Here is a 13,839-nt window from a genome sequence, read left to right on the forward strand (position 1 = left end):
CATGGTGTCGTGGTTATGTACGCATGTTGAGACTTCGATAACTTCTCCGCCATTCTTGTTCTTACGTGTAGATCTATTAGTCTTTTCAGTACCTTCAGAATAAAGGAGGTAAGGCTTATAGGTCTAAAGTCCTTGGCATTTTCGTGCGTTCTTCTACTAGGTTTTGGAAGAAACACAACTTTACTTCTTTTCCAACTTCTTGGAATGTAAGATAGTTGAATGCTAGCTTTGTATATATTTTCAAGTATATGAACCATTGGTTGTACCAGTTTTTGCAACATTATGGGCATAATCCCGTCCGAACCTGCCGCTTTAAATGGTGCAAAACTATTTATGGCATACTTAATTTAGCTTTTGTCTACTATTTGGCTTTGATAATCAGCTGCGTTCAATGGTGGTTCTGGTTGAATCTAGTTCTTGAGGATTTCTGACACTCTTATTGCCTCCCTTTTCGAGGCATTTTGTTGCTATTCTGGTATATTTTTCCCATGCTGTTCTTCTAGGGTTCCGGTATGTGAGAGGAGCACTGTATTTCTCGCGGATGCTGAAGAGTATCCGACATGGAAGGCTCATCGGATACCCTCCAGTTATCCACAACGAGACTGTCTATGTGTGTTGATAGCGTGAGGTCAAGCACTTCCTCCCACCCTGGAAACCTATCAGAGCTTGGAAAAATATAAGTTGGCTTATCGCCCTTGTTGCATATACTTAGATTACTAGCGAGGTCGGTGGTATGTCTTCGTCATGGGCCAAGTAGGCAGAGACCAAGAAGAAGGGCTTTTCCTTCTGTTCCACCTTTACCACTGTGATATCTGCTGCGCTGTAATTAGGACAAAGAAATGCATTTATAATTTTATTGATAATAATGCATGTCCTAGGTTTACCTCTGTTCCGTGTGTATAACAGGTTATAATTGCTGCTGTTTAGCCCTTTAATGGAATCTTCATTGACCCAGTTCACGAGGTTTGTCAGATTCGCCCACATTCCTTAACAACTGGCTGGCGTCGTCGACCTCTTCCGTGTCGTCTTCGTCAGCCGCTTTGTCGCCTTGGATGCCTTATTCCGACATGCACCAAACACTATATAAGGACGTGTGAAAAGTGCTATTTTGCAAAAAACAATGCCGAAGCTGACACGAACTCAGACAATGATGAAGATGTGGATAATACTCCAACAACGTCTACACCCAATCAAAATATATCAAAAAGACAAAGAATTTCACCAATTTGAGCAGTTCGAAATTAAAACTTAATTTGATTTTCATATTTTTCAATAAAAATACATTTGTTTCTAGCAATAAACCGAAGTCTCATTAAATTATTTGCATAAACATGCGAAATATTTTTCTATAAAAAAAACGTCTTAAAAGTCTAAATTTCCATACAAAATACATTACTAGGCACTGAGTGCCCTAGTCACGAGATTAAGTAGTACAGCTATGTCACGGTTCGAAGGTTAAACTGATGCAGGGTTGTATTTTTTGATTCCTACTTTTAAAATTTAAAACAAAACTTTTAAATTTTTAAAATTTTTATTTTATTTTCCACATGTTTACTTAAAATTTATTACAATTTATATAAATAAAAATGTATTTAATTTAAAAAAATAAATAATATCTGAAAAAAGATTTATTCATGAGAAACATTATTGATACCTGAAAATAAAAGACAAATGTCTAAAAAAAGATTGAAACAAAATAAAGGTTATTAATACCTGAAAATAAATAATTACATTGAATTTGTAATATCTAAAAGAAAAAGAAAGATTAAATGTATAAAATGATAATAATATCTGAAAGGAAAGATTAATATTATCTGAAAAAATAAAATATATTAATTACAAGTAGAATTTACTCTGCAAGCAAAGATTAATTAAATAAAAATAGTGATAAAATCTGAAAAGAAAGAATAATTAAATAAAAATAATAATAACGTCTGAAAGAAAAGAAAATATTACTTGATCATTTAAAATATAAAACAAACATTTGTTTTCACATATTATATTGGATTATGCAGGCCGCCTTAAAATCATAAAATACATATGTATGTACTTATTTATTTTTGCGTATAATATTGGACAGTCCAATTTCAAACAACACACACTTTTTTCACATACTTAACAATTGACATCAGCTGCTTTTTCCAATTCATTCTGATTTCCAATGCCATAAAAACAAATGAAATAATTATTTGCAAATTATTAAAAAAAAATCACATAAAATCCACTTACTTACCTTCTTGTTATACGAGCCTCTTTTACGATGGTACGATCACGAATGACATGCGTCTTTCAATCGTTTTTTTTTTTACCCTTTTTGGAATTTTGACAATTATGTTTTCTCCTTCGCACTCATTCAAATAAATCAAAAAATTAAAGAAACTTTTATTATCGCCGAGGTTGGCAGGGTATGTCCCTACAAAAACTGCAAACATACTTCTACAAAAGCAACAATCGTCTCAAATAGCCTCAGTAGCGTTTAAAGTCAATGTGGCAGCCAAATAGTCGATGCCCAAATTTGTAGGAAAACACATAACATTTTCATTCATGACCGCAATCGCACTTTCAACAGGCAATCTCGCTTCATTCATAAAAGCAGACACCATCACATTTCCCCGAATATGCCATTGCCGACAAGCGTCTTTTCGCGACGATAGCAAAAGCTAAAAATTGTAAATTGAACAATTTCTGATGATTCTTCTAGAAGGAAAAAGTGTCAACGGCGCAAACCCGCAAAGCACAGAAATAAGTGACAAAAATGTCAACATAGTTCTTGTCGATTTAAAATATTTTTCCTCGGCTCCCAAAAATCTGCGTCGATATGTATGCAAGCTTATACAGAAACTTACATATTTACGGTGGCTTGTAAGTGAAGCTGTTACGGCATGAAGGGAAGCGGTGATAATCGGCGGTCGTTCCTTTGTTTTTTCAGCACAGTTCAGATTTTCTATCAACAACACAATGTTGTGACGCTTTGTCGTCGCGTCAGCTATTCGACACATTGACTCTTTGGCAAAGTGTGAGCTTCGGCCATTGGTTGTCCGTGATAACGGAGATGCGAAAAGATGCGTGCGGCACTTGTTACCAGTGCTGCCAATTTGGATTTTTTCCCGTCAAAACTGGCTTTTTTCGAAGGCTAACTGCGGGAAAAATTTGAGAATTGTGGGAATTGGGAAAAGCGGGAATTCTGGCTTTTTTAGAAATTCAGTTGGCTTTTTCTGACTTTTTTTTGTGTTATTAACACTTAAATACAAAAAATATGCCGCGATGTGTGGCTTAAAAGTGATGAATTCAAGGCATGGATTCGCAGGGATAATACAGACCAGCAGAGGGTTTACTGCAACTATTGCAAGAGCACTATTACAGCGAAACTGAGTAATCTGCGAGCTCACGCTGAAATAAAGAAGCACACAAGTGCCATGAGTGGCTTTACCCAGGCGAACAAACTCAACTTTGCAAGAGCATCTGAAAATTATAATGTGCAAATTAAGAAAGCATCACTGTGCCTTTTTATTGCACAGCATACAGCAATGGCGCAAATTGACCACTTGGGGAGCCTATGCAAAAAACGGTTCGACGAGGCGAATATAAATCTGCACCGGACCAAATGCACAAACATTTTAAAAAATGTATTAGGACCACACTTTTCTGAAGACTTACGCGAAGATATCGGAGAATCAAAATTCAGCCTCCTCCTCGACGAGTCCACTAACATAAGCGTTACAAAACTTCTAGGTATGTATTATTGACATAATTTTTAATAACAATTACTTTTATTGAATTAAATATTTATTAAATTTATTTTGTGAATGTATATATATTTATGTATATTATTTATGTATTCGTCTCTACATTTTTAAAAATTGTAGTTTTAGAAAGTGGAAATGCTGAAGCCATTGTAAATAGCGTCAAAAATGTATTGTCGTCCTATAAATTAGATATTAAGAATCTCACTGGTATTGGGACAGACAATGCCAATGTCATGACAGGCAAAAACCATAGTGTTTTCACAGAACTAAAAAAGGAAACTCCAACCCTAATTTTAATAAGATGTGCGTGCCATTCTGTACAGCTGACTATTAGCCAAGTATGTAAACATCACCTCCCAGAGAATTTGGAATTCTTAATCTATGAATCGTTTAACTGGTTTGCTAAAAGTTCATGCCGTCAAATAGAATGTCAAAAAATTTATAAATGTTTAAACGATGATAAGGTAATAGGTTGTCAAAAAAGTCTTGCGATATTTTTTATTGAATTTTCAATTGTTCATAAAATTGGTTACAATAATGCGATTCAAGTATCAAATATGCGCCGTTTTGTTCGATGATGGAAGACAATTCGGCCTCTATTGATCAAAGATGGCCTCTTCTGCGTGAGTGCTGCCTTCAAGCGGTCCAGTTGTTGGCAGTACAGGTCCGAATTGAGCGTTTGGCCATAGGGGAGCAGCTCATAGTGAATTATTCCCTGCCAATTCCACCAAACACACAGAAGAACCTTCCTGGCCGTCAATCCAGGCCGTCTGGGCCGCTTCACCGCTTTTCGACCACGACCGTTTGCGCCTTACGTTATCGTAACTGACCCACTATTCATCGCCAGTCACCATACGTTTCAAATTCAAAAGCGATTCGCATGCGTCGATACGGTCAAAGATGTTTTTTTGCGTCAATTCGTGTGGCACCCATACATCGAGCTTCTTAGTAACTCCAAGCTTCTTCAAAGCTTCTTTATAACGGTTTGATAACTCATGCCCAGCTCTTGACCGATGCTACGGCTGCTACTATGCCGGTCTCTTTCGAACAATTCAGTGATTTTATCGCAATTTTCGACGACAGGCCTTCCGGAGCGTGGCGCATCTTCGACCACCTCTACACCAGAACGAAAACGTTGAAACCATCGTTGTGCAGTGGAAATGGAAACTGTATCGCGTCCATAAACTGTATAAATTTTATTGGCGGCTTGAGATGCATTTTTGCTTTTATCGTAGTAGTACTGTAAAATATGCCATATTTTCTCTTTATTTTGCTCCATGTTTGCGACGCTATAGCTCACGAACGACTTAAGCCTCGTCGAGACCAACAGGTCTGGCCAGGCATATTTTGTTTTTAAATGTTATTTAAATATATTTAGAGTGTAACAAACGACTTGCGCTTCCAGGTAGCTTCCTAGAATTTTATTGTCTATAGAATTCAGAAAAAAAAAATTCAAGGATATCGTATCGAAAAGGACGAAAAAAGGATGTTATAATATTACACCTTAGTCGAGACCAATGGTGCTTGGCTAGACCCCATATGTTTTGTATGAAAATATATGAACTTTGGAATGTTTCTATCACTTCGCACGGTTAATTTATCTGTTTTCATGTTCATTACATGTCCAAATTGGTTTGTATGTTTATCTAGGTCAAATACTTTAGCCGCTAGAGCGTTTTAAAGGTTAAGAAAAAATGTATTTTTTCTCAAACTGTTACATTTTTTGTGAACGCTATTGCGACGCCCCTGGTAGAGATAGAGGGAAGGTTGAGGGCTTCCCTGAAAGCCCCAGGGGCGAACTAACTCGCAAAATGGTTTTGATCTCCCCCGGCCCCATACCTCCCCAACTGTAGTGAAACAAAGGGGGGGACATGGTGAAAACCCATTTTCGCTTATTGCCACGCCCCCGGTGGGGCCTTGGGGGCAATTGGGCCTTGGAATTATACATTTCCTGAAAGCTCTTTAAATTATTCAACCGGTGCAATTTATTTGACCAACCTAAGTCAAATACTTTAGCCGCTAGAGCGCTTTAAAAGGTTAAGAAAAAATGTATTTTTTCTCAAAATGTTACATTTTTTGTGAACGCTTTTGCTACGCCAAGTGTGAACAAAGCGGTAAATTTGATTTCAATCAAATTGAGAGGTAAGAAATTTCAAAAATCTATCTATATTGTACATATATGAGCGTAAATACAACACGTATTTCCATACAAATGTATGTAAACACATAGGGGCCTAGCCAAGCACCATTGGTCTCGACTAAGTGTATCAGACCGTTGGTCTCGACGAGGGTTAAAAGAAACGACAATCAATCAAACACATGTTAGCGCGTGAAATGAGTTTTCCAAAAACCACTTTGACCCGATGCGACGAATAAAACTAGAACTACGCGCTTTCAGCGCCAACTAGCGAAAATACCGCAAGACTTTTTTGACAACCTTATATTTCAAACTGTTGTTAAGACATTTGAATTTGTTTCTTAACATTTATGTATTGTTTTTTAAGTGTCCGTGAGTATTCCGCTTACTAACTTTATTATGCCAATTATGTACTATTTGTTATGTGTGAATTGTCCTTCATGTTGTTTCTGACAAAGTAAATTATTGTTTCAATAACATTTTTATTGTATAAATTATAATTATGTAACTATTTTAATTATGTAAATTTTTTCTAAAAGGTTCCTTTGAAAATACCCAGAGTCAGTGACCCAACATGGTTGCCAATCGAATTGGCGGTATCGAGAATATTGGATCAGTGGGAAGAGCTGAAATTGCACTTTGGCTTAGCTGCAACTAATGAAAATGCTTTAAAGCGCAAATGCTCCACCAGCAATTCAGCGATGACATTAACTATCTCTATTTAAAGCCAATTCTTTTCGACTTACATAGGGTGAACAAGTCATTCCAAAGTAATAACGCCAACGCAACAGAATTGCTTAATGATTTGGAGTTTGCCACAAATTCACTAAAGAAAGGAGTTATACTACCAGTTGAATTAGATATTTTCGAAACTGACGATATTGAGAGGTATGCCGATACAACTTTGCATAAGGGCTACGATTTTGAAAAAAAGAAAGTCCCTGAATATAAATGAAAGTAAAGAAAAACAAATTCGGGAGCGCTGCACATATTTCACAATTGAATTGATTAAACAATTAAAACAGAGGTAAGCAATTTTTTGTTATTTTTTATAAACGACTAAATAATTTTGTCATTACTTTTAGGCTACCAGATAATTTTAAAATTCTTAAACAGATTGATGTTTTTTCGGTCACCAAGATATTGTGCGCGGTGAAGAAAGACATCACAGATAGTTTAGAGTTCCTGCAATGCAAAAATATTTCTAAAATTGAACGCCAATACAACAACATAAATTTGATTAAATGGGACAACATCAGCGACACAAACAAATTTTGGTTTGAGGTGCTAAACTTTAAAGATTCTGGTGGAAACCGCAGATTTTTTGAGTTGGCAACTGAGGCCATTCAAATATTGTGTTTACGCTGGTCAAACGCGGAGATAGAAAGGGTTTTTAGACTGGTTAACCTAATTAAATCTAATGTAAAAAATTCAATAGGCCTCACCACGACTAACAGCATTCTAAGCATAAGGTAAAGTGTTATTTCAAGCAAAAGATATACTCTATTCATTTTTATTTTAATATACAGAAACGGATTACGAAGGATGGGAAAATGCTGCGTCGACTATGAAGTGCCTGTAAAATATCTGCATATATCCAAGACGATATAGATAAATTAATGGAAATCTTTTAAACAAAAATGAACTTAATAAATTGTTATTTTTTTTAGACATTTTTTCTTATTTTTGATACATTTGTTTTTAGATTTTTTTTTTTGATTTTTATATCATTTTTTTTAGCTTTTTTCTTCATTCTTCCCGTCAAAAACAGCTTGTTATTCCCTTATACCATGTTCAGACCGAAAATTTAAGAGATTAGATTACATTTAATCATTTCATAACCCAACAGTGTTCTCACTGCCGTTAGAAAGATCAAAAAACAGCTGTTATTGTCATTCAGGAAGTCACATCGCTTAATATTTATCAAAAGAAAAGATTGTCATATAGTATTTTGAAATAAAAGCCGTCTTTTTTTGAAATGTTTTCCATATAATAGAAATAGTGAATGCATTTTTTCATTTGTTAAGTCGATTTTCAGGTGAAATTAGATTCATTGCTATAAAATAAATTTGTTTGTTTACATTTTTTTCCCTTTGTAGTGTCTAAATCAGCTGTGATAATGTAACAGTTTCCCAGTGCTGACTAATATTTTTGCAGTGCTGACAAGTAGATTGCGCAAAATCAGAGTCGCACGGACAGATTTAGCGTGGATCAGTTTCAAATCATTTCAATGAAGTGATTTGGAACTGTCATTTTTGTATGGCGAAATCTTGATAAATTTTTAAGATTAGTGGGATAATCCATTCAACGGCCGAAATCGTGTGATTAAGTGTCGGTCTGAACTTAGTATTATGAATGCACATATGTGACTCGAATTTGCTTTCGTAAACATACAGGCAAATGTGGCAAAGAAATAATATACATATGTATGAATGTATATGTCGTAGAAATTCTATTGTTACAAATGTAAATATGATAAGGGAATAATGGGAATATGCATAAGTGAAAGTCATTAGTTTTTTTGGAAAAAGTGGTTCATATGATATAAACTAATCACACACATATGGGATATATTTGTATATTTTTTCTTCAAAGCTCTCTCTTTATTCATTCTCGCGTGAGATCAGTCGTTTAATTTTTTTTTTAACTTTGTATGATGTTCGATTGGACGGCTAACAGAGCTGATAGAATTAAAGTAAGGAATTCACCATGTTCGCTGCTATTTAATAGAAAATAATTGATATTTTTGAGCAGCGAAATGAGCCTCAACGGTAACATGTATCTACCAAATTTTTATTATTCAGATACTTCACGATTAAAGTTATTAGAAGTAATATTAGATTCGGATGTGTGATATTTATTTGTCCATAGCTGTATATTTGTATACATTTTTCGCTGTTAAAAATGGAATATCAAAGAACTTATTTTTCTTCAATATTCCCTGATTGGGCATATGTACATGCTATCATCGCATGGCGTAATTACATAATTTATTTCTCTCAATATTCTCTGGTTGATTATATGAGAGAACTGTTATGAAAATGTTAACATATCACAGCGTGAATTCTGTGGTTGTGAGGTGCACCTTCTCTATGTCCTTATGTTTTCTGCTCTGATGCTGTGAACGCAAAGGAGGTGACAGACTTCAAGCGACATCTGTCAAACAATAACAAAAATCAGCAAATTTTAATATGGATCAAATGCGCAAGTAAATGCAAACTAAGCCGCTAATGCAAATTAGCGCTGCCGTCAGGGCTTTTCTTCTTCTTCGTAATTGGCGTAAACACCGGTTATGCGATTATAGCCGAGTTAACAACCGCATGCCAGTCGTTTCTTCTTTTCGCAACGTGGCGCCAATTGGATATTCCAAGCGAAGCCAGATCCTTCTCCACTTGGTCCTTCCAACGGAGTGGAGGTCTTCCTCTTCCTCTGCTTCCCGCGGCGGGTACTGCGTCGAATACTTTCAGAGCTGGAGTGTTTTCGTCCATCCGCACAACATGAACTAGCCAGCGTAGCCGCTGTCTTTTAATTCGCTGAACTATGTCAATGTCGTCGTATATCTCGTACAGCTCATCGTTCCATCGAATGCGATATTGGCCGTGGCCAACACGCAAAGGACCATACATCTTTCGCAGAACTTTTCTCTCGAAAACTCGAAACGTCGACTCATCTGTTGTTGACATCGTCCAGGCCTCTGCACCATATAGCAGGACGGGAATTATGAGTGACTTATAGAGTTTGGTTTTTGTTTGTCGAGAGAGGACTTTGCTTCTCAATTGCCTACTTAGTCCGAAGTAGCACCTGTTGGCAAGAGTTATACTGCGTTGGATTTCTAGGCTGACATTGTTGGTGGTGTTTACGCCGGTTCCAAGATAGACGAAATTATCTACAACTTCAAAGATATGGCTGTCAACAGTGACGTGAGTGCCAAGTCGCGAGTGCGACGACTTTTTGTTTGATGACAGGAGATATTTCGTCTTGCCCTCGTTCACTGCCAGACCCATTTCTTTTGCTTCCTTGTCCAGTCTGGAGAAAGCAGAACTAACGGCGCGGGTATTGAGGCCGATGATATCAATATCATCGTCATACGCCAGCAGTTGTACACTCTTATAGAAGATGGTACTTTCTCTGTTGAGTTCTGCAGCTCGAATAATTTTCTCCAAAAGCAGGTTGAAAAAGTCGCACGTTAGGGAATCGCCTTGTCTGAAACCTCGTTTGGTATCGAATAGCCCGGAGAGGTCCTTCCCGATCCTGACGGAGCTTTTCGTGTTGCTCAACGTCAGTTTACACAGCCGTATTAGTTTTGCGGGGATACCAAATTCAGACATCGCGGCATAAAGGCAGCTCCTTTCCGTGCTGTCGAAAGCAGCTTTGTAATCGACGAATAGGTGGTGAGTGTCGATTCTCCTTTCACGGGTCGTTTCCAAGATTTGGCGCATGGTGAATATCTGGTTGTTGATTTACCAGGTCTGAAGCCACACTGATAAGGTCCAATCAGTTTGTTGACGGTGGGCTTTAATCTTTCACACAATACGCTCGACAGAACCTTATATGCGATGTTGAATAGGCTTATCCCACGGTAGTTGGCGCAGATTGTGAGGTATCCTTTTTTATGGATTGGGCATGGTACACTTAAATTCCAATCGCTGGGCATGCTTTCATCCGACTATATTTTACAAAGAAGCTGATGCATGCTCCTTATCAGTTCTTCGCCGCCGTGTTTGAATAGCTCGGCCGGCAATCCATCGGCCCCTGCCGCTTTGTTGTTTTTCAGGCGGGCAATTGCTATTCGAACTTCTTCATGATCGGGCAATGGAACGTCTGCTCCATCGTCATCGATTGGGGTATCGTTGTGTTGTGCGTTCACAGCCATTCAGCAGGCTGGAGAAGTGTTCCCTCCATAATTTAAGTATGCTCTGGGCATCGGTGGCTAGATCACCTTGGGGGGTTCTACAGGAGTGTGCTCCGGTCTTGAAACCTGTAAGCCGCCGCATCTTTTCGTAGAATTTTCGAGCATTACCCCTGTCGGCCAGCTTATAAAGCTGTTCGTACTCACGCATTTCGGCCTCTTTCTTTTTCTGTCTGCAAATGCGTCTCGCTTCCCTCTTCAACTCTCGGTATCTATCCCATCCCGCACGTGTTGTGGTCGATCGTAACGTTGCGAGGTAGGCAGCCTGTTTTCTCTCCGCTGCGACACGGCACTCGTCGTCGTACCAGCTGTTCTTTTGCACTTTCCGAAAACCAATGGTTTCGATTGCAGCTGTACGTAAGGAGTTTGAAATGCCGTCCCACAGTTCCCTTATACCGAGTTGTTGACGAGTGCTCTCAGAGAGCAGGAGTGCAAGCCGAGTAGAGAATCGTTCGGCTGTCTGTTGTGATTGCAGCTTCTCGACGTCGAACCTTCGTTGTATTTGATGGCGTGCGTTTTTTGCTGCACAGAGGCGGGTGCGAGGCTTAGCTGCAACAAGATAGTGGTCCGAGTCGATGTTAGGGCCTCGGAGCGCACGCACATCTAAAACACTGGAGACGTGTCTTCCGTCAATCACAACATGATCGATCTGGTTGGTAGTTTTTCGATCCGGAGACAGCCAGGTAGCTTGATGGATCTTCTTATGCTGGAATCTAGTTCTATTTCGGGCCCCGGCGAAGTCGATCAGCCTCAACCCATTTGGGGATGTTTCCTCGTGGAGGCTGAATTTATCAACCGTAGTACCAAAGATACTTCTTTGCCCACCCTGGCGTTGAAGTCGCCAAGCACGATTTTTACATCGTGGCGGGGGCATCTCACATAAGTGCGCTCCAAGCACTCATAAAAGGCATCTTTGGTCACATCGTCCTTCTCTTCCGTCGGGGCGTGGGCGCAAATAGGCGATATGTTGAAGAACCTCGCTTTGATGCGGATTGTGGCTAGACGTTCATTCACCGCAGTGAATGATAGTGCTCGGCTGTCAGGGCTATTGCTTCAGTTTAATTTGTTAATTTGCTTCCAGTTATATTAAAGGTAACTCCCACATTTTAAATTCTACCTTTCTCTCTTAACAGTGAGTCCTTTTTTAGCAGAATAAGTATATAATTATATTAATAAATTTCTTTTTGATATTTAATAATATTATATTTTTTATACTCTCGCAACAAAGTTGCTAAGGAGAGTATTATAGTTTTGTTAAAGTAACGGTTGTTTGTAAATCCTGAAACTAAAAGAGTCAGATATAGGGTTATGTATACCAAAGTGATCAGGGTGACGAGTAGAGTTGAAATCCGGATGTCTGTCTGTTCGTCCGTCCGTCCGTTCGTGCAAGCTGTAACTTGAGTAAAAATTGAGATATCATAATGAAACTTGGCACACGTATCTTCTTGGCCCACCTTTCTAAGAAGGTTAAGTTCGAAGATGGGCAAAATCGGCCCACTGCCATGGCCACAAAATGGCGAAAACCGAAAACCTATTAAGTGGCATAACTAAGCCATAAATAAAGATATTAAAGTGAAATTTGGCACAAAGGATCGCATTAGGGAGGGGTATATTTGGACGTAATTTTTTTGGAATAGTGGGCGTGGCCCCGCCCCCTACTAAGTTTTTTGTACATATCTCGGAAACTGCTATAGCTATGTCAACCAAACTCTATAGAGTCGTTTCCTTCAATGATTTCCATATGCAGTTCAAAAATGGAAGAAATCGGATAATAACCACGTCCAACTCCTATACAAAAGTTATGTTGAAAATCACTAAAAGTGCGTTAACCGACTAACAAAAAACGTCAGAAACACTAAATTTTACGGAAGAAATGGCAAAAGGAAGGTGCACCAAGGCTTTTTTTAAAAATTGAAAATGGGCGTGGCGTCGCTCACTTATGGACCAAAAACCATATCTCAGGAACTACTACGAGGGCTGCTATATATATTTCTGGCCTGATAATGAAAATAGGCATATTATAATGCTTTTATTGTTTTTCAAAATATTCTCCATCAAGATTTATACACTTTTGCATGCGCTCAAACCAATTTTCGAAGCACTTTTTCCACTCCGATTGAGACACCTCCAAAACATGGTTTTTGAATGCTTCAACAGCATCTTCTGGCGACGAAAATCGTTGACCACACATTATTTTCTTGATGTGTGAGAATAAAAAGAAGTCATTGGGTGCCAAGTCAGGGCTGTACGGCGAATAACCCATCAATTCGACGTTTTGGCCGGCCGTTGAGCCGATGTGTTAGAGCTCGCATTGTCATGGCGCACAATGATTCGTCTTCTCTTGTTCGTTTTTCGAATTTCTCCGAAGACTTGATTGTCAAATTGTGCGGGATCCAACGAGAACAAACCTTTTTTACGGCCAGGTGTTCATGCAATATCGAATGTATGCTGGTGGGAGAAATGCATAGGCATGCCTCTATCTGAAGGTATGTTACATGACGGTCTTGCATTATCAGTTCACGTACGGCATCAATGTTTTCTGGCACAACGGCTGGTTTTAGACGACCTTCACGGAATTCGTCTTTGAGCGAGCGTCGGCCACGATTGAATTCGTTGTACCAGTTTTTCACAGTGTTATAGGATGGTGCTTCATAGCCATACAAAGATTTTAATTCATCGATGCACTCTTGTCGTGATAATCCACGTCGAAATTTGTGAAAAACGATCGCACGAAAATGTTCACGAGTTAATTCCATTTTTTGGCCGAGATGAATTTTTTAATTCCCTGTAAATAAAACAATTCACGATTAAATGACAAAACGTTCTAAGTGATTTTATGCTAAAAAATGTCAAACTTTCCAATGGAAATGGCAGATTGCACCTGACAACACTGTGTTGCCTAGTCCAGAAATATATGTATATAGTAGCCTATGTAATCTAATTAATTTTACAGCAAAATAAAAACAAATATGTAAATGACGGATAATGAAATCTCGATTATCACTTTATCATGCGAGAGTATAAAATGTTCGGTGACACCCGAACTT

At 38.2% G+C, this 13,839-nt stretch overlaps 1 long non-coding RNA gene across 2 annotated transcripts; it reads left to right on the forward strand.

The window, feature by feature from the left end:
- Positions 1-1,919: 1,919 nt before the first annotated feature.
- LOC125777058 (uncharacterized) lies at positions 1,920-7,554 on the forward strand. Of its 2 annotated transcripts, XR_007422078.1 has the most exons (5): positions 1,920-3,732; positions 3,867-5,429; positions 5,783-6,910; positions 6,969-7,355; positions 7,413-7,554. It is a non-coding gene; the product is annotated as an uncharacterized LOC125777058 (long non-coding RNA). The 2 variants fall into 2 exon arrangements; XR_007422075.1 differs by having other exon boundaries at positions 1,956-5,429.
- The last annotated feature ends 6,285 nt before the right edge of the window (positions 7,555-13,839 follow it).

Source organism: Bactrocera dorsalis, chromosome 1, assembly GCF_023373825.1.
Source record: "Bactrocera dorsalis isolate Fly_Bdor chromosome 1, ASM2337382v1, whole genome shotgun sequence".
Taxonomy (NCBI): domain Eukaryota; kingdom Metazoa; phylum Arthropoda; class Insecta; order Diptera; family Tephritidae; genus Bactrocera; species Bactrocera dorsalis.